The sequence below is a fragment of the Papaver somniferum genome, chromosome 6, assembly GCF_003573695.1.
Source record: "Papaver somniferum cultivar HN1 chromosome 6, ASM357369v1, whole genome shotgun sequence".
Classification (NCBI taxonomy): Eukaryota; Viridiplantae; Streptophyta; class Magnoliopsida; order Ranunculales; family Papaveraceae; genus Papaver; species Papaver somniferum.
Window position 1 is genome coordinate 155,752,936 of NC_039363.1, and position 23,015 is coordinate 155,775,950.

Below are 23,015 nucleotides of genomic sequence, written 5' to 3' on the forward strand. Positions count from 1 at the left end.
CAACTGCATTCAGAGATGACCGATCATAGAAGTTTAGTATAATTCCTTAGGAAACCGATAGTTATAAATTCACTTCGAAATATTCGTAGGAATCTCCCTTGTAATTAGATACACATGTCTCATAAAATATAAATTGGTAATTGAACCTAGAGCCACAAATTTTAGTTGTAGAAAGTCATTTAGGTTTATGCTTTGTTTTATGTTGTTTGCGCTAAGACAAGACATAGGATTCTGAATAAGGTTGGGAGTTTTTGAAGACCAGAAGGGTGGTTTGATTTTCGAGGACGAAAATGTATAAGGTGGGGAGAATGTAAAGACCCTCAAGATCGTCAATTCTATTAGACCAGTCAAGAGACGAATTAGCTGATAATAACTCGATTAGTTTAACACGAACGTTAATTAATAAGAATTAATCTAACAACATAATAGATACGAAATTAGTACCGTTAGATAGATCTCGAAAAGTAATGCGAAATGGACTACTCGAACGTGTCATTCGGATATCGGACGAAGAAGATATCTCTTATTTTTATGTGAAGGGTAAAATGGGTATTTCATCTTAGAGTGTTATCAAGGCAAATGAGTTCCTTCTCAAGGCACCCTCTGTGGATAATTCAAAACCAAATCGATAAGATCAAGGACTTCTATTTTTTTTTCTTTCTTCTTCCTTCTTCTCATTTATTCTTCTTCCATTTTCTTTCTGTTGCTGACGATTGTGAGCGAGACTTGAGAATTCTGTTGAGAGAATCAATCGACGAGGAAGAACTGATGCAGTAGAAGTTGTTACTGGTGTTGACGAAGAGTTGATGGAGGTGTTAATGTATTTTTTAGCATATTTAGGGTTTCTCAAAAAGATGATTTAAAGTTCGAAATTAGAAATGGATTCACGGGGTCTTGCTAGAACTGAAGATGGGGTTTTGTGAGTTTTAGTTATGGAATTGAAGATGAAATCAGAGATTTGAGTAATCGATTAATTAGGGTTGCTGTGAGATGAATTTGGAATTGAGATTAAGAGAGTAAGAGTTGAATCGAGAGTATTTGATGATTTAAGAAGAATCAGATGGAATCAACGAGTGGGTTTTGTTTGAATTGAAGTTACAGATAGATGATAGAAGAGAAATTTAATTATAAGTTATGGTTTGTAAGATGAACTCAGAAGAAGAAATAGAAGATGAAATTAAGAGTTTAAATGAAAGATTTAAAGATGGGTTAGTCAGGAATTGGGTTTAGGCCGAATAATTGTTTGAGATCGACAGTTACTGTTCTGGAAATTGTGATTGAAGCTGATAAAGGATTAGGGTTTGATTCTCTGTTTAAGAAAGTGATGAAGATGATGTTGGTGTTGATTCAGAACTCAGAGATTTTCGAAAGAGGTAAAATAGTGTTTCTTAAATGATGTTTATTTAATTATATGTAATTGTTTATGAATTGATGAGGATATTACTCAAGCATGGTGAATCTGTGAATTGTAATTTAGATTAGAGTTATGAAGTTGTTTTGTGTGTTGAGAAGGGATTTGCAGATGGAGTTAGGTTACATGAACGACAGGGGATGGTTGTACATGTCTTGGAGATTTAGATTAATGTATAGGATGTTATTCTGGTAGGAATGAAGTATAATTCTAAATGGTTGTTGCAGATGAGGTTTGAGATTGTATTGCAGTTTGTGAGTTTGACATAAATGTTGTTGATGATGAGGTTGTTTGTAATGTTGGAGATGTTGGTGTTTATTGTTGAACTGAGTTGTAGGTGGAATTAAATTGTGATGTTATAGTCTATTGGAGTATTAGTTGTTCTTAGGTTTGATGTGAAGTCAGAGGTGTTGCTGGTGCTGAGATAGAATTGCAGATGATGTAAGTTGGTTATAGATGGAGTAGACTTGGTGTTGGATATTTGAACTACAGGGTGTTGATGGTGTTTCTAATATTTCGAGTGGAGTGTCAACTAGTATTATTCAGGGGATAGATGGTGGTGTTGCAGTTCATGGGTTGGATTGATGAATTACAAGACTGTGGAAATGGTGGTTGAAGTAATAGATTGAGACATTATTGAGGATATGAATCTGAAGTTGCAATAACAGTCTAGTGATGTGTGGTGTGGTCTGTGTATTTGAGGTTGAGGTTAGATGTTTGAGGTGGAGATTTATGTAATTGGGGCTGCAGGTGGCATTGTCTTGTTGTGCAGCTGTTGAAGTTAATGTTGTAGAATGAAGTTGAAACTATGGTTGGTTACTGAGTTTAAATATCAGTTGAGAATGGTATGTGTTGGTTACATGAACTATTGGTGGAATCTGCAGAGTGTAGATTTTCACAGAATTGAGATGTTCTGAGTTAGGGTTGATAATGGGGGTTGTAGGATTATAGTTAGTGCTTCCAGTGCAGGCTTGCAACTGCAATCAAAGGTAAGCTGAGTTTTTATTTGTAAATGAATTATGAAGTTTGATTTGGGAATGTTTATTGTTAAGAATTGTAGTTGTTGAATTGTATGAACTTGTGCAACCTTGAGTTTAGGCCTATTAATCATCCTAGTCAGTTTAGCTGACATATCTGAATGTTATGGTGTGAATGAGTTGAATTAGTTTAACTCAGTTGACCCTATTTGACTCAGTGAAACTTGACTGAGTTAATTCCTTTGACCATTTGACCAGGACCTTGACTTGACTATGGACGTTGACTGTTAGCTGACCTTTGACCGTTAGTGACCGTTAGTTGACTCAAGAGGACCAGGTCTTAGCTCAATGGGCCAGAGTAGAGAACTGGGGCTTAGGACTAGTTTGATTAATTAGATGTTTTGGACCATTTATGGTCTGAATTAGCCTTTGGCTTCTTCTACAAAGTTGTAGATAATCATAAGACTTAGCTCGGGGCTATAGAATCAACCTAATTGGATTAGTAGACTCTTAGTTATGTTAAAGGTAGATTTTGAGATACCATAATGGGCTTAGAACCATTAGATAGAATTGTATAATTCTTGTGTGAGCCATCTTGGATAGATTCTTAGAGTTTTGTGTGATTAACAATTAGTCTTTATTAACAACGATCGATTCAAAGGATGAACCAGTGGATCGTGGATCTCGAGGTAGGCGTGGCTTGTCATCAAAAGAGGTTGGAATACTTTTAACTCTTTTGTGATTATTGTTGTTTTCTTTTACCAAAGTTTAAGTTTAACAAATTCATGCATTATCTGATTGTGTATTACATGCATTGTTTTATTTAAAATTCCGAAAGTAGTGTTGATTTCTTTTAATCTTTCCATTACTTGGAAAGGAATTGTAATGCTTTGTTTGTCTTCGTGAATTGTTTGGGAAATAAGAATTTCCATTTGATTGTTTGGAAATGAGAATTTTCATTTGTGGTATATAGGATGTTGCTCCTTCATTTATACTACTCACTTTCGAGCTATGCTTAATAGGTGCGGGACGAGTTCACCATATAGCTATCTGGGTGTGGATGAGTCACCATATTATATTTTGTTTGGAAGGAGTTAGTTCCATATACATGATTGTTTACCTATGTGAAATTGGTTGCGTTTTAGTGTTAGGGAAAACAAGAATTATTTTCAAATCATTTCCAATGATTGCATGAAAGTTAAATGTTATTCCTACGGGGCACCCCTTTTAAGGGTGATGTGCTCACCCATTCCCACTTTCAGTTTCAGATACAGATCAGAGTTGCACAGTGAAAGCTTCAAGGAGATGACTCCGTTAATTAGTTTAATATTGTTATATTTATTATGTTGTATGTTTTATTTGCAAATCAAATGACTATTGTATATGTATCGTTTGAGAGAAGTTCTTGTATATATATTTCTGAGCGAGGCTAATTTTGGGTTAAGTTTTATAGTAGATCTCTTAATTGAATGCTTAAATTTATGATTTAGATTCTTAGTGCTGATAGGTGTCTAAAACACCTTTGATATTTATCTATTGTTTATGCTTTCTTTGCTTGGTTTTCTTGTAAAATATGTATCTTATGTTTGTTTTTGAGTATTTAGGTACTTTGGAGTCATTTGGAATAAAAGAGGTTGAAACGTCGCTTAAAAGGGAAAAAGTGTTGGAGGCGGATTATTTCTCATTATTTGCTTTTGTTTCTTCATCTCTGTCTGAAAAGCATGACGGCTTTAGTGATGCAAATATATATGTCTGAAAAGCACGACAACTTTAGTGATGAAGAGAAATTGAAGAGAAAAAGTGGATTTGAGAAGTAAGAGACGTTGTTGGTGGATGAAGGCGTCCATTTAGAGCACGAAAGGCGAAAGCGTCATTTCAATATGCAAGCACTGCTGGGAGCAAAGTGGGGGATAAAGGATTGTCACTGTTGGTGGCTTGAATCTGATTGCTGGGTGCCTACACTCTGGGGTTCTCAGAGCTGGGGTGGTTAGATCCAACCTCAATTCCTACAGAAGACCTAAACTTCAGAGAAAAATCATCATTGGCTCTTCTTTCTTTCACACTACCTGAAATCAAGAGAAATGGCGGCACATAGTTTACAGATCCAGTGATGATTCAGAGTCGAAATCTCAGGAAGATGATGTGCTGGTTCTGCGAATTGAGGAATGAACCAGATGCTGTTAGTATTGATTGTGTCACTGTTAAATGGAGAAAACAAGAAGGAGATTGAAGAATTGGTGATGAAATACAAGAAATTGATGGTGGAGACTGAGTTGGGTTGATCTCTGATTCAATTAATTTTGGGTTTAATATCACTTGTGGATGATGTTAACTCTTAAATCTAGGTTTACTATGGATCGATTGAAGTTTTAGGGTTTGGTGGATTAAAGTTGCTGCTGATGAAGAAGAGATGAAACTGGACATGGGTTTAGTTCGAATTCCAGTATGCAAGTCAAAAGCTACTGTTGGTGATGGTAGTTGGTTCAGATGGTTGGAATTTGCAGGACTTGAAGAAACCTTGTTGCAGCTGTTGCAGTGGTGGTTTTGGTTGTGTGAGATGGAGATGAAAGAAGGGTTCAGTGAAGAACAGATGCAGGATCTGAAATGGGTTTGGACTGAAAGATGAGAAGTTGATTGAACTGAATGAATGAATGCTATTTAGATGAATGTTAGGTCCAGGAGATGGTAATTTCAGGTGGAGTTTCGATGGTTATGCTTCAGGAATTGGGAGTTAGCAGGTGAATTTGGTGTTGTGTATATTGCAGCTATAGGTGCTAGGGTTATAACTCAGTTTGCAGTAACTGAAGATAGATTTGACAATGGCGTTGCAGCTAAGGTGCAGGTTGGGTACTGCACAATAAGGTGCCATTGATATTCAAAAGTTCAGGATTACAGAAGAAGCTGGTGAATTGCATATGAACTGGGATTGGTGGTGACAATGGAAATAAGCCACATGTGATGGTGATGGCAATTGAAAGATAAGCTGAACTGAAGTACTAATGTAGATGAATGTTAGGTCTACAGGTGATATTACAGCTGCAATTGGTTGTAGTGTACATGGACCTGAGGCGAGGACAATGATGACTACTGGTGATGCTGGTAGGTCAGTGAAAGAAGGTGATTCTGTAGATGGTTGCCGCGAGCTAATTTGCTGTGTATGAAGAGTACTGGCGCTGTCTAGTGGGTGTTTTTGTCAACAGCAGGAAAAGATGAATTTGGGGTCAGTTGAGGATGAGAAGAGTTGGGAATAACTTTGCAGGCAAGAGTTGCAATTGCAGGGACCTATGGACTTGAATGGAAGCTGCAGATGGAGTTGTGTGAAGGCATGAACTGATGTTGCAGTTAGTTTGTATGAACTGCAGGTGATGATATGAAATTGCATGTGGAGTAACTGAATTGCAGGTGGCTTAATTTGTTGCTTCCATGGTCATAATGGCTAGGCTAGTTCGATGAAGTTGCAAACTATTGGTGCTATGATGTATGTGAAGTTGCAGTTCAGATGGCTTGAGCTCATTACAGGGAAGTGTGTTGGTGTTTCTGATGGATTTTGGGGTTTCTGCTGATACTGTTAACAAGTTGGAGATGAGGGAGAAATTGGTTGTTATTATTGAGATGAACTGAAGTGCAGGGAGTGATGGAGCTGTGATTTGTAACAGATGCAGCTGTACTGGTGCCATGTTGTACAGTGAAGTCATGGGAGATGTGCATTGAGATGGTGGTTTCTGGTGGTGGTCTGTGGTGAACTGTTGTTGCAGTTGGTTTGCTGCTCGAATGAATTGCAGCTGAAGTGAAGGCACTGGTGAATTCGAACGGAACTGGGATTACAAATGGAGTTACAACTACAGATGCTTGTGTTAATCTGAGGTTGCAGTTGCAGCTGGGAAAGCAAGTGGAGCAGAAGATAGTCATGTGCAACGATGATGCAACATAGGCCTGGCCTTTGAAAAGTGGCAGAGACTATGGCCTGGCAACTCATCCCATTCAGACAAGTTAACAGCTGACTCTGGCGCTGACCCAGAGATTTTCTACATGGGTTCTTCTCAAACTTGGGCTTGGTGGACTCTTATCTATTGGATCTTTAAAGACTAGACCTAATTTTGGAACAAGAGGAGATACAAAAGGAAAAGTCTTCTACAACTTTAGGATCACGTATTCTACTTGGAGCTTTTGGGAGATAGCTGCAGCTAGGGTTTGCTTTCGTTTTTATCTTTCATCTTCTTTACTTTTATATTATTGATGATGAACTCCAAAACTATGAGTAACTAAAACTATTTTTGATTGAGGGTGATTTCAAAGCCCGAAATATGAACTCATGATTGATATGCAATAGCTCGTTTTCTCGCAAGTTTAGTTATTGTTTGATTTCTACCATGCTAATAATGCTTCTGGATTGTTCCTTAATTGTTTAAGTTCGAAATTAAACAGTTATGTCACAATCTTATTGCTAGTTTATATTTTCTTCGACCCGTAATTGTCTAGAGAATTAAACACAAGTAGCAATATGTGGGTGCTGATGATGTGACTTTGTTAAGTACCCATATGTACAAATTGACACTAGCAGGTGATTCATGCTTTTGAGTTCATCACTAGGAGCAACCTTATCTCATAAAACGTAAATCATTTGTTTAAGTCACACCTAGTAAGCGTACCTCTAGGGAACTTCGCAAGTAGAAACCAGTAGCCGAGCGGTTCCGTATCCGGTGAGCTTAGGAGATAATAACAGGATAGTTGAGCGTACTAATTATTCTAGGGTTGTTAGTAACGAGATGATGCAAAGAACGTAGCTTTATGTCAATTTGATTTATATTCCGTGGCCGAGGATTAACCTTTAATCAATTCCATCTCATATTTGAATACAACTTTACAATTTCCAGAATTTCTATAACAAAATCATCTTGCTAAGAGTATTTGCATAACAACTTTTGCTTAATACACCTCCCTTGGACGATCCTGCTTTCATTATACTACTTGCTAGTGTAAAAAGAAGTAGAAAATTATTATTTGCGAGCTGACACCTCGTCAAGTGCCTCTTTATTTAGTTAATCTCTTGGATTAGTCAGCTACTAGCTTAGGGGGCGCTATAGGTCTGGCGGCCTACATCACATTGCGATGTGAGGTACATCCATGATGAGAGAAGTCTTACTGACAGTTAAGTAGTAAATGTAATAGTGGATGGGTCGATCAATCCAGACTTTCGTGCAAAGTGAAAATGGTTTTTACACGATCTCCCATTTCCCCATTCTTCCACTACCTTCAACTGTCACCACTTACAGGAGATTGATGTGCTACAATAAATAGTTTTGAAACCTATGCTTTGATAATACTAACAAGATTCATAAGAAAACCTACAAAAAGTAAAGTTATCAAACACTTTCAGAAGATTTTTCTTGTCAACACAGAGAATCATCTTCACAGCAGTTCAACACATCACATCACCAATATATCAATCTCTATTGATCTCTACACAATCTCAGCTTTCATCCCTACAGACCGACCCTTCTCCTCCTCTTGTGACCGAATTGGACCTGGAACGACCATTGTCTTGGTTTAGGCCAGGGTCCTACAGATTAGTCTCTCGAACTCAAAGTACTCCTGTGTAGTACATTTGTTTAAAGGTTCACGCGGTTTGCAACTTCGAGCACCTGCTTCAGCGAGCACTTGCCTCTTTTCCACCATTTTTTTCCGGAAACTCCTGCAGGTCTTTTTTACCCACAAACACGTATGTACAACTGAAAAAGCGGGTATAACAACCACACCCAATAATTAGTTCGGCAATCTGTATGGACTAAACTCCAATATAACTCCGAGAGCAACAACTTAAAAGTGAGGCTCAATCATGAATTATCAAAGAGTTTTTATCTCTTTCTCAATACACTCAGCAAATCAAACAAATAGAAATCCGCGATCCTGATTGATATGAGAAATAACTTGGATGGTACCAAAGACCAATGCCCAAGTGTCAATCAAGTTCTATCCAACAATCAAGGTCGGATTTATCAACTGATTGAATTACGCACAACCTGTGATATTTCAATTATATAAACAAATATAATGCGGAAAAGAAATAACACAGACACCAGAAATTTTGTTAACGAGGACCGCAAATGCAGAAAAACCCCGGGACCTAGTCCATATCTGAACATCACACTGTATTAAGCCGCTACAGACTCTAGCCTACTATAAATTAACTTCGGACTGGAATATAGTTGATCCCTAACCAAGTCTCACACCGATTAAGGTACAATCGCATTCCTTATGCCTCTAGAATCATGCCGGATTCTACACACTAGATTCCCTTAGCTTATCTCTCCCACAACTAAGAGTTGCTATCACCCAAAGTTGAAGACTTATAAACAAATTTGTCACCCACAGATATGTTTATCCTTTATTCTGTCTGTTCCATATTTTGATACAAAGATCAAGGTGAATAGGAACCAACTAATAATACGGTCTTATACTCCCGAAGAGCATCCTAGAAATATTAGTCACCTCACAATAACCTAACTGATTAACAAAAGAAGATATTGCGGAATCACAAGAGTCTAAGACAAAGAACTGTTGTGATTACTTTTCATATCTTACCTATCATAGATAAATCTCGAGTAAATCTTAGAGAAGATAAAATTCAATACGATGTGAACACTTTTGTCTTAGCCGTATGATGATCAATCAGTCATGATAGATAATCAAATGAATCTAATTGTGCTTCAAATAGAGTTGTTTAATTGTTCACTATCATATAGAAATATTCATGAACAAATTGGAACAAAATCGGTTTGATTCGTAATTGTACAAAGTACTTATAAAAGAATCAATTCATGAACATTAAGCCACGGTTTGCAAAGTTAATTTCCATTTCTTTTCATAAATGTTTTAGTTCATGAGTATGAGAATCACACATTATCAATTTTGGAACTTAACCACTGTGTTTGCAAACTGGGTACGAGTTTGCGAACAACCGTTCCGGCCCAACTCAGGTAAACCTGTTCGCATACTAGGTATGCAAATAAGAGTTCCGAACCTTCTCAGGTAAATCCGTTCGCATAGTAGGTACGCTTTGCATCTCAAATTCTCACTTGTTTTTACATTTTTCTTTTTCTCTCTCAGATTTACTTTTATGAACACATAAAAGTCTCCCTATAGATTCGAAAAATTTATAACCATAAATACAACTGGAATACAGAAATGCCTCCCTCTATACTAAATTGACCACCATATATAAAAGAAATCCCCCCTCTAAATTCGTCGGGAATATGTTTAAAATCATTAAATATCATGAATGTTGTAAAATAAAAGGAGAACTCCCGAAAAGACCATTCCAAGTGTTGGAGTACTGAAACCAGCATTCTCATAAATATGATGCGGGGGTGGCGAATGTGACTAGAATTTCTCATTTTCCAAACTGAAAGATACTATCTGAATATTGTAATAAAAATAATGATTTATCCAAAAAATACAACCATGTACGTAGACACCTGAATCCCGAAAAGTAAAAGGAAATTCCCCGACGTTCCTCCATCCCCTGTTGTCTCCTAGTGTATATACGTCCACTTGAATTCGAACTACTTTGTATTCACCGGTATGTTCACAGTAGCCGAAACCCCCTACGACGTATCTTGGATCCCAACTAATTTGTGGCGTTGGTGTTGGATCGCATATTTGTGGCAGATGGAGGTGCTCACCCGTCGTCGGATTCATAATGTAAATAGGATCTTGTATGCCGTGGTGTGAAACATAAAAACATACCAGGCCATTACAAGATCCAACGATTGGGTGTGACATGTTTTCATTATAGGATTCGATAATATTCCAGGTACCATTGTTTCCAAATAACATCTGATAGAAATCTTCCATCATCGAGTAGTAATCTTCCTCCTCAATTTGTTATTTGTAGATGAGTTGTGTAATTTTTTCTTCTCTCACTTTTTGAGTGAAACCGAAAAGGAGTCCAATTCTTTTATCTGCAAGGACAGAATTCCACTCTTTGCATACACATTTGCTTCCAAAATACTTTTTGTACTTGGGAGGCGGTGTAGTATATATCTCGGGAGTTAAATCCTGCAACATTTCCATTACTATTACTGGTGATTTTTTATTTAAATGTATCTGCATTTAGGGTTTCGGTTTTGTAGAATGCTACTAGTAGATACAAGTAAAGCTTATATAGACATCCAATGGATGCAATATGGGAGGCCTGATATATTTCTTACAATGACTTGCAATCGACTCTGTCCCGAGATTGTAGTTAATTTACGTCCCGGGCAATCTGCATCAGATAGACCTGATTTAGCAACTAGAGTATTCCGTGCTAAATTTTAAGAGTTGAAAGCATATATATTTAACAAGAATGTACTAGGAAGAGTAGCTGCTCATGTTCACGTGATTGAGTTTCAAAAAAGAGGTCTACCTCATGTCCATATGTTGATCATTTTGGAAAAAGAAGACAAGTTACAAGGTCCTAATGATTATGATTGCACAGTAGAGCAGAAATCCCTGATAAGAACAAGGAGCCCGAGTTAAGTGTGTGAAAAATGGATGATTCATGGTCCGTGTGGCAACAAGTGCATAAGGGAAGGTAAGTGCAAGATAGGGTTTCCGAAACAGTTTTCTGAATGTACCGTGCAAGGAAATGATGCTTACCCAGTCTACTAGAGGAGAGATGATGGGAATACTATATAAATGAGTAAGAACTTCACAGCGGATAACAAATTTGTGGTGCCTTACAATACTTGGCTTCTTCAGAAATACGATTTCCACATCAATGTAAAAGTTTGTTCCACTGTCCAAAGTGTGAAGTATCTTTAAAAGTACGTCTACAAGGTCCTAGATTGTATTTCCTTTCGAGTGCAACCAGTGTAGCCAGAATACGAGAATAACGAGGTAAAACGTTATATCAATGCAGAATGGGTGTGTGCTCAAGAGGCAATATGGAGAATATACAGGTTTGATATGAATAAGATGTGTCCATCAGTTCAACGATTGCAGTTGCATCTTCCCAAAAAAATAGTGTCATGTTATACGAGCATCAAACAGTCGATGAGGTCTTTGCAAATGAAAGGAATTCCAATACGATGTTGACTGAGTATTTTGTTACAAATGCATGTGATTCTATGGCTAGGCGATGGTTGTATCGGGAGTTTCCTGAACACTACACATGGGACAAAGCAATTATGAAATGGCATAGAAGAAGAACAAAACAAAGGGTCATTGTTGGGAATATTCTGTACCCCCTATTACAGCTGAAAGGTTTTTTCTGAGGCTCATACTTATGCATGTTAGGGGTGCCACTTCATACAAAGATTTGTTGACAGTTGACGACAGAAGATGTCAGACATTTAAAAGTGCAGCCGAGGCACGAGGATTGTTGGAGAATGATAACAGTTTGAGGGCATGTATTGCCGAAGAAGCAACAAACAAGATGCCATCTGCTTTGAGAACTCTTTTTGGTAGCATATTGGTTTTTTGCAACTCGGTGAGTTCTTCAACGACGTGGTTGGAGATTATTCAAGTTCAAGTGATACAAGCTCGACATACTTATCAGACCGTCTTCTCAGAGAGTTGGGTCAAATGCTTCATCATTATGGAAAGCGTCTAAAATATTATGATATTTCGGCAATTGTCGGCATATTGGACGATAATTTATAGGTGTCTGATTTGACCGAAGAGGAGGTATCCATTCCAGTTTTCGAAGAAGATATGATGAATATGGACAAGTTGAATGAAGAGCATCCCAAGGCTTATGATACAATTATGGGTACCGTCCGAAGAAAAGAAAGCAGAGTCTTATTTGTTGATGGTCCAGGAGGTACCGGGAAGACTTTTCTCTGCCGTGCTATTTTGTCGACCGTTAGAAGAAGTGGTGGTATTTCCATAACAGCAGCTACGTCTGGAGTTGCAGCTACTATGTTACCTGGTGGAAGAACTGCACACTCGAGATTCAAGCTTCCATTTACCCCAGCAGCAACTTCTACATGTGACATTGCTAAAAATGACAAGTTGGATGATCTTCTCCGTCAAGCTACTGTGATTATGTGGGATGAAGCTACAATGGAACATCGGTATTCTGTCGAGGAATTCGATACGACTATGAGAGATATAACGGGTAACAAGAAGCCGTTTGGTAGTAAGATTGTTATTATAGGAGGTGACCGCCAGGTTCTTCTAGTTGTACCAAAAGCTTCAAGGAGGCAAATGGTTGATTCGTCAGGTCGGCTCTGTGCAGACATATAGAGGTTCTTCGTGTTATAGCATAACTCGGTTGAACCCACCAAGTGTTGATATGTCAAGTTTGGTTGTCATGTTTTAGTGAATCAAAACTGATGTTAAGAGTCGCTTGATTATGTACTAGAGTTAACTTCGTATAGGTTAGCTTGAAAGTATTAGGATATGAGACATTACAAGTATTGCGAAGACTTGAAGTTGTGAAGAAGCAAGGAGCTACAACGGAAACAATCATCTTTCCGCTTGAGGTTAGTGATATTTGACTTGAACTGTTTCATTCCCTAATGTATCTTTCAAGTCGTGCATATTGAAAACAAAACTGCGAAGCATATTTGAACTCTAGATAGACATAGTATTAAGGAATACAATACGTGGTTTATTGCTTAACCATTAAACTTTGTAGATAAGACATCGCCATAAGAATTTGAATGCTACTGTGATTATGTATGGGTATGAGGTGAGGATTTCATCCTAGGGAATAATGTTTACATGTGTTCTAAGGAAGTAAGTTCATAAACTTGTTTGTGAATCGAAAAGGAAATCGCCAGGTGTTATTGGGATTGTTATTCATTGCATATATTGTGAACATCCAATATTTGTGATTTAGTAGAGCCGTTCATGACTTGTTTGTGTTCTTGGTAAAACTATTCACAAAGGTCTGACTTATGTATTGGTATGACTTTTATTAGTGAAACCGATCTTAAGTAATCACCTGAGATGGTATGATCGGGTTTGTGATTTTATGTCCGACCAAAACTGGGAAAAGGGGAACCGATCCTAGTAAGAGGTGCAGTACATCACAAAGGGGAACCGATCCTTGTATGAGGTGCAACATGTTTATAGCAGAAAGGGGAACCGATCCTATGGACATGTGCAACACATTCAAGTTAGATACCATATATATGTGGGGAACCGATCCTAGTACCTAGTCAACCAAATTTTGGAAAGCTAGTGTAACTATACACATTACTCACATGGAGGTAGAACCGAAACTTGTTTTTGTAGAACCGTTACACCCATGATTTGTGATTGAATGTCATTTGATCAATCACACAATTCTTGAAATTCAGATGAACCAATTCTAAACTTGTTTCGAAGTGTGGCAAATCGGTTTCAAGGTTGTAAGTATGAAAGAGAACTTACAAATTTAGGATGTCGACATACTTTGAACACGTGCTGTGAATGTTTATTATTTAATTGTTCAAAGTTATTCCTTAATAGCCAAGGGAAGAGAATCACAGGATCGAAAAATAAATAAGTTAAGAATCTTTTAACTAAGGTTATTAATTTCATTTTTAGGAAAATAAGAATTAGTAATGTGTATTTACTAATTAAAGATTTTCTGAGAGATTTCGATCATTATTTATGGACAGAGCATTTCCAGGAATTATGGAAACCGAATTTGTGCTTTAATGAATATATTGAGAATATTTTCGGTTTTGGAAATTCCTTGGTGTCCAAACTTCCTAGTCTATAAATACTGAAGTTTTCCATTTCTAACAAACTAATCCTTCGTAACAGCAAAATACCTCTTATTGTGCTGCTACTGGTGAAGCCGCATATTCGGAGAGGATAGTAACCTAATTAGGCGAAATATCTTACGACCGCTTAGTTTAAAGTCTTCTTTGGGATTGAGAAGCTCTATTAGTACCGTTGGTGGGAACATAGATAATTGCGGTTTATCTTTTGTTTTCATTGATTTGGTTGACCAAAGGTGATTGAACTTTGATTGCACCTAGTTTTTTTATGCTTGAGAATCTTCTCTTCTGATATAAGATTCACTCAAACTAGTTTAGAGTTTCGACAGGGATCTTCAGACTTTTGTTAGTTCTAAAGATGATCTTGTGATAATCCATTGTTAACAGACTCCGTTCTGTGCCTGATTGATCACAAGAGATTCAAATGATTGTGTGCAGGTGTAAGATTTGGGCTAGAAACTGAAGATCTGGGAAAGCTTGAGTCCACCGGGTTGGGTTCTAATAATTAATGAAAGATGTTATCATATTCACATTTATTGAAGATCTAATAAGACTTGAAGACGAAGAATATATTGAAGATTTCTGATTTGTGAGTTCATAATCTTTGGTATGCACAATACTTGTTTCGGTAAAAAGAGGATCCAATTAATAATCGGTTTCATCATTGTGATGGAATTGGATTGATTAATTGAGTAGATCGGCATCAACACAATTCTTTGGATTAAGAGTGTTGATCGAAAAATATTAACGATTACTTCGGTAATTGAACATAAGATAGATCTAAGAACCTGACGAAGGAGTTTATGTTAAGATAAACAGAAGAACCTTTGTCCGACTCATATCACTTGGTTGAAGAGAGTTGATACCAAACATATTTGTTGTCCCTTTAATGTTTGGAATCGAACCAAAGAAATTGATCCAAGTACGTGACTTATTTATAAGTTGGAGGCGTGGGAATACAAACGGAACTAGGTGAACTATAGGTTTAGTTGCTTGGTCTCAACTATACGAAGTTGGTGTAATTTTGTGTAGCGGCTTAATCTTGAGAGTATTCAATTCTGGACAAGGTCCCTGGGTTTTTCTTCATTTTCGGTTTTCCTCGTTAACAAAATCTTGCTGTGTCATTCATGAAAAAGTTGGGGTATAACAACCTCACCCAATATTTTGATTAGCAATCTGTATGGACAAACTCCAATGTACTTTTATGAGAATCAACTAGACAGTTAGACTCAATCAATAAAAAAGTATATCGAAGAGTTTTATATCTCTATCTCTTGATTTAATTCTTACTAAAGAAATCTGTGAGTCTTGATTAAATACAAGAGATATAAACTTGGATGGTACCAAAGACCAATATCCAAGGATCAATCAATTTCTAATCAACAACCAAAGGTTGGATTTCACAATTGATCGATACAACGCACAACCTGTGATATTTCAATTATATAACAAAATATAATGTGGAATAGAAATAACACAGACACCAGAAATTTTGTTAACGAGGAAACCGCAAATGCAGAAAAACCCTGGTACCTAGTCTAGATTGAACACCACACTGTATTAAGCCGCTACAGACACTAGCCTACTACAAACTAACTTCGGTCTAGACTGTAGTTGAACCCTAATAGATATCACATTGATTCAAGGTACAGTTGTGCGCTCCTTATGTCTCTGATCCCATCAGGATACTACACACTTGATTCCCTTAGCTGATCTCACCCACAACTAAGAGTTTCTACGACCCAAAGTCGAAGACTTGATAGACAAATCTGTCTCACACAGAAAAGTCTATATAATTGAATAAATCTGTCTCCCACAGAAATACCCAAGAGTTTTGTTTCGTCTTTTGATAAATCAAGGTGAACAAGAACTAATTGATAAACCGGTCTTATATTCCCGAAGAACAGCCTAGTATTATCAATCACCTCACAATAATCTAAATCGTATGGCAGCGAAACTAGATATGGTGGAATCACAAACGATGAGACGAATATGTTTGTGATTTCTTTTTATCTTTCCCTATCGGAGATATAATCTCAATACAATTATTCAATTGAACCCGTACGATAGGAAATGGCAAGATCAGATCGCTCAACTACAAGAAAAGTAGTTTCGTCTGGCTTCACAATCCCAATGAAGTCTTTTAGTCGTTAACCTACAGGGTCTCGAGAAGAAACCTAAGGTTAAAGGAGAATTGACTCTAGCAAACCAACTAGTATCACATAGGAGGTGTGGGGATTAGTTTTTACAGATGCTAGATGTCTCCTTTATATAGTTTTCAAATCAGGGTTTGCAATCTAAGTTACCTTGGTAACAAAGCATTCAATATTCACCGTTAGATGAAAAACCTGATTCAACCAAGCTAATATCTTTCAACCGTTATATCGAAACTTAGCTTGCCACACACACAAATGAAATGTTTTCATTTAGGTTTGAGTAACCGTACCTAAACATGTACACTTAGTTGGTTCACAAATAGTTAACCAATGGTAATCCATATGAGCACTTTCATATTAACCGTATTCATCTTTCTCATAACTAGTTCAAATGACTCATAAGAACTAGTTGAAGAGTTTTTCAATTGCTTAGGTCTTTATTCATAGACACAATTGAAAGAAAATCGGTTTGATCCACTTGAATCAATTCATGAACAATATAGCCACGGTTTGCAAAGATTGCATTCCTTATAATTTATTGTTTTAAATTCATCATGAACTACCGATTTGAGATATCACCAGCTTGAGTACGCGCAAGGGTATGCGTACCTTAGCTACCGGATTTGAGTTTACAAACTCAGCAAAAAATTTTGGTTCGAAAACTTTCGTGGGTACGCGTACTCAACCCGTGTCCTTCACCAATACCACATGAACACATATGCACGCACTTGGCTTCCGGTACATGGATTTATACACTAATGTTCGAACACACTATATATGCTTATATCCATAGATGCTAATTTCAACTCTACATTTCAATCATTGAAACATTCTTCTATAATGTTATAACAATCGTTATTCACGACTATCGTCGTCAAAGCTATTTTCAAGATTGAAACGTCATCATCAAGGTATTGAAAGCGTGAAGCATTTTTTATTTTTACGAAGCGATGCGTATGTTGAAGCATGAAGCGTCGCTTCATGATTGATGTATGAAGCGGATTTTTTCCTATAAATAATAGTAGTTTGTTATTAATAATTTAATATTTAAGAAGATAATAATTGTATAAATTTAATATAATTCCAATTAATTCCAAAAACAGTAGCGTGGCACAGTGGTTCACTTTAATTTAAGTCGGAGGTTCGAAACTCCCCTAAAAATGACTTGACTAAATCAAAAAGCGCATCAATTAAAGGAATATTCCGCTTCATGGTAGATTCGCTTTGGACCGAATTGGAAAAATCTGGAGCGAAGCATACTAAACGTAGCGTGAAGCGGCGCTTCATGGTAGGTTCCCTTCATAACTACGCTTCGGAGCGAATTGGAAAAATCTAGAGTGAAGCATACAAAGCATAGTGATAGACACATTTTTGTGTCCGATTTGTCTCGATTCTATATATTGTTAGGGCTCATTTTTGTACTTATTATGGTGTTTTATTTATTTGTAGGTATTTTTGGCTAATAAACATTTTTGGAAAAAATTGGCTCGAAAAGTTGTCGGAAAGCACCTGGAGGACATTTGCTCTTCGGACTCTCACTTTGGATAAGGGGTAACCTAATTACTAAGGGGAATCCCATTTCCAGGCAGTTGCTAATCGCACCCCTACTATGGATAAGGGGAAACCATCTTCAATATTCAAAAACCAAGATTTTGGCGGGAAAAAAGTGCAGTTAAAGAACAGTTTTGGCAATCGTGATTTGGAGGAGTTTGAGGTCGATTAAACCTCTAATTTTCATAGGATAGACTCCTTATGGGTCTAAGAATCTGATATGGGTTTTTAAATCGATTAGACTGGGCTCAATCGATGGATTTTTCTCACAACAGAAAATATGGAAAGTCACGTGTTTGACCTGTTTTAGGGAATTTTAGAGAGATTTAAACGTTGTAAACCTTCCCAAAGATTTGTATCTATCTAAGGAAGAGTTTAGAATAAAAAGGAAAGCTCAGAAACGCGTAAAAATCCTAAAACAAGACATTGCCGCAACTTGGTCGTGAAGAGAAGGAAAGAGATTTTGGAAGATTTGGAAGAGATTTAATCGGTATTTTTGATATAAATAGATGTCTTGGGTCATATAGAAGAGGTGTCGAGAGTTTGGGATCCTAAGGAGAGCCAGAGAAGAAGAAATCAGAGATTTACCAAACTATGTTTCTGCTGCTGATGAAGAAGAAGAACGCGAAGAACATTGACGCTCGGTAAACAGTCGCAGAACAGTGTCGTTGTTTAACAGCTGAAGAACATTAAGCTGTTCAGGGCATTCTTATTTTAGGGTCTTAAAATCAGCGACAAAGCAACAGTTCCATTGTAACAGCTGTTTTGCAACACCAATACACTGTTGCAAACAGTCTGTGTTATTACTTTTCACTCTTTTAATCATCTTTTGAGCAACAAACACACATTTTGAGATCATGATTAATATGAGGAGCTAAACCCCATTGCTGAGGAGATAGAGCAAGCTATTTTTCCAACAAAGAGTGGTATATTCTATTTTATCTTTTTATTTGCAATAATTATATGATTATTTGCCCTGAACTATTATTGAATATGATTTCTATTTGAGTGATTATGATATATTTTGATGGAGTATGCTTAGTTTTAAGACTTTTGATGCTTCATACTTGGTATTTACAATTATTACTTTTGAAAATCTACTTGTTGCAATATTTTAGAATCAAATTAAACAAGAAAATTGCATAAATATAAGTATTGGTTTAATCACTTTGAACTTGGAAAATAGTGGAATCTTAGCAGTGTTTCTTTTAGTATTGATATCATCTTTGATTGAGTTTGCTATAATTTTTAGTGAGTTTTCTATTTTAATATTAGAATTTAAGTCTAATTAATATCCTTTACAAGTCTGAGAATCGAAACAGTTTTACTACTATCTACAAATCACATCAATTTTTGGCGCCGCCGACGCGGACTTGTTTTTAGGGTTTTAGATTTTTTTTATTTTTTTTTATTATTTTTGTCCTTTTTTATGTTTTTGGGTATTTATCTTGTGTCTACAGGTTCTGGACCATAAAGAAAATTGAGCCAAGGAGTTTGGTGATTTCATAAAGACTTGGAGCTAAAGATTAAAGAAAAAAGAATAGAAAAGAAGACAATTTTATTTTAGACAATTTTAGTTTAGGGTTTGTTTATTTTATTTAAAAAAAACTGTATTAGGTTTATTAGTTTTGTAATTTTTCTTTATTTTTTTGGACTTTTGGACTTTGGGACATTATTTTTTTTATTACCCTACGGAAGGGTACTTTAAATATAAACTGTTTGCAGAGAAGGAGTACAATTACGATATTGTCTTTGCACCTTGGTTTCGTACACTAGACATCGGAGTCAGTGGCCCGAGTCGACTACAACCGATTCATCCCCCGTCTGGAATGGGAGGTAAGATTCTAAACACTGGCGAATCCCCTGTCAGCGAGTTACTGGACTCCTTCGTATGCATATATGTTGAGGACTGAATACCGACATTTATTTTTCTAGTAAAGGGCAAGGTCTGTCCATACAAGATAAGGGTTCGTATTTCATCACCGTTCTCTTCTTGCCCGCTTTAGGAACACGTAACCTTCGCGAACCTAAGCCTAAAATTTTGACTAGAACGAGAACGATAGGGTAACGAGCTTAACAGGAAAGTCATTCGAAAAATATTGGTCACTCTTTTAAGCATACTTCGAAGTTCTTGACGGTTTCTGTAAGTTGAATGCGTGACTGCGCCGCCTTGTAATACCGGTGAGGCCTTGGGTATCAAAGCTCCACCGAGATTCCCTCGCCTCTATTCAACTTACGTTAACACGGATTGATTCCAGAGGGGTTTGCTTAAATTGTAACGAATTCCCGTTCGAAGGATTAGAAGCTGGTCTAGAAACAATCTAAGTGGAGCCATCATACTTTTTGTTTGATAGAAATCAATAGGTTTGATTTGGTTGAGTAGGCCTTGATCTGTGTTTGCTTACCCTTCCAATTTAGAAAATTCTATTGTATGCTTGAACGTAAAAGAGATGCACTAGTTAGATTTGTTAAAGAGAAACCTAGTAGTTCGAAGCGTCTCGATTACCTTAATCTAGAAAGTCCGGCTTTTGAAGAGTCTGTTTTTGAACGTTCTTTGACTGAGGAGAGAATCCCTGTTGCTCCGATAGCGCCAGAAATGGCAACTTTGAAAGCTTTGTTGAATCCAACTAGGACTACCCGTCCTTCGTGTATTAAGTTAGATGAAACGGAGGCACCCTATGAACTGAAACCCGGGACCTTACAGATGCTCCCAATCTTTTTAGGGAAAGAAAATGAAAACCCTTATTACCATGTTAGGGATTTTGAGGAAATTTGTAGTACTCTAAGAATTAGAGGCTTAGATGATGATGCTTTCAAACTTAGGTTATTCCCATTTTTCCTGAAAGATAAGGCCAAGTCGTGGATGTATAGTTTGGACTCCGAGTCAATTGAGACATATGAACAACTTACATCTTCCTTTTTCAATAAGTTCTTCCCTAGGCACAAAACATCGTCTATTAGGACGCAAATATGCACATTTTCACAACAAGAGGGAGAATCTTTATATAGGTATTTGGAAAGGTTCAATGATTTATTATCCCAGTGTCCTCATCATGGTTTAGAAAAGGTTAGGCTAGTTCAGATCCTTTATGAGGGTTTAGATTATTCCACAACGACCATGGTTGAGTCTCTATGCACTGGTGGATTTGAAAACCAAACTTTTAATGAAATCGCCAAAAAAACCTAGCAATGGAAAATAGTAGGGAACCCCAGAAAATAATTCTTTTAAGTAGAGGAAACGTTAATAGGGTAGAAGGAGGCTATGAGTCAGATGCCAAAATTGCTGCTATAACAAAAAGGTTAGAAGCCTTAGAAGTGGGCCAGACTAGTGGTAGAGTGGAGCCTTTTTGGGAAGGCCAGAATATTGAAGAGCAGGCCAATGCTCTTTATAATAACACTAGATTTGATAACCGTCAAAATATTGACCCATATTCAGAAACCTATAATCCTGGTTGGAGAAACCATCCGAACCTTTCATGGTCTAAGGGCCAAAGTCAAGGTCAGTTTAGTAATTCTAATGCTCCCCCAGGTTTTGGATATACTAAGAATCCTTCAGGACTAGCTCAGTTTCAGAATCAGTCAGATAAGAAAATCTTAATCTTAGAGGAATCTCTCGCCTTGTTAACTCAGCAAACTGCAAAATTCCAGTTATCCGTAGAACAGAGTCTACAAGCTAGTAACAGGATAGGACAAGAAAATAGTCAGGCTATTTTCGAGTTAAAAACCCAGGTTGGTCTGATAAGTGATTCTTTGAGAGAAAAAGGTAAGTTTCCTAGTCAAACACAACCCAACCCTAGAGGAGTTCATGAATTAGGTGCAAAACCATTGAATCAATTGAATGTTGTTAGAACCCTTAGAAGTGGTAGAGTTGTAGACAATAAGGTAACCATGCCCGATAGCGAACATACTGTAGTTCACCCCTCAGGATCTCACCTCTCAGGACCAGTAGCTAAAGAGACTGATAAAGTTTCTGATGATGTGAATTCGGTTCCTGAAAGGTCTGATTTTAGGCCTAGAGCCCCATTTCCTCAGCTATTAGTACCAACAAATAAGGAATCGAACTTTAATGACATAGTGGAGGTTTTTAATCAAGTTACCATAAACCTTCCCTTATTATATGCAATTAGGCAAATTCTTGCTTATGCCAAGTTGCTTAAGGATATGTGTACGCGAAAGAGAAAACTTAGCGTCCATAAGAAAGCCTTTTTAGCTAGTCACGTAAGTTCAATCATTCAGAACACCACAACTGCAAAGTACAAAGACCCAGGTTCTCCTACCATTGCTTGCACAATAGGTAACTTCCGGGTAGAAAAGGCTTTACTTGACTTAGGAGCCAGTGTGAACTTACTGCCATTCCATGTATTCTTACATCTAGGACTTGGTGAAATGAAACCTACTCAGATGACACTGCAGTTAGCTGATAGGTCTGTTAAAATCCCTCGAGGTGTTATCGAGGATGTTCTTATTGCGGTCGACAAGTTTATTTATCCAGTGGATTTCGTGGTCCTAGATACCCAACCTGTCCCTGACCCAGAGAACCAGATACCTGTGATTTTAGGTCGCCCATTTTTAGCTACGTCTAATGCGATCATTAACTGTCGAAATGGTGTGATGAGTTTATCTTTTGGCAATATGACTATGGAGATGAACATTTTTAATGTCAGTAAGCAACCTCATGAGCTAGATGACACATGTGTTGATGAGGTGAACATGATAGAAGCCTTAGTTCAGGAGTCATTACCAAACATCTTGTCTGGAGACCCATTAGAAAGTTGTCTATCCCATTTTGGTTTAGATTTTGACGACGATAACACTATTGAACAGGTGAATGCTCTATTAGATTCTACCCCTGTGTTAGACACTGATAGATGGAAAGCTAAGTTCGAACCGTTACCAGTTTCTGAGACTACCCTAATTCCTTCTTTAGAAGAGTCCCCAAAGTTGGACCTTAAACCGCTACCCAATACTCTAAAGTATATGTTTTTAGGCACATCTGAGACTTTACCTGTGATTGTAGCTTCCAATTTGGATAGTGATCAGGAAAGTAGGCTAGTAAATGTACTTCAATACAATAAGGAAGCTTTAGGGTGGACTATAGCAGACATTAAGGGTATAAGTCCTACTGTGTGTATGCATCAGATTCATTTAGAGGAAGACTCCAAACCCTTAGGGAGATGCAACGTCGACTGAACCCTAACATGAAATAGGTAGTTCGAAAAGA

The 23,015-nt window shown here is 37.2% G+C and overlaps 1 pseudogene; it reads right to left on the reverse strand.

The window, feature by feature from the left end:
• Positions 1-20,754: 20,754 nt before the first annotated feature.
• On the reverse strand, positions 20,755-20,854 carry LOC113292157 (annotated as a pseudogene).
• Positions 20,855-23,015: the final 2,161 nt, after the last annotated feature.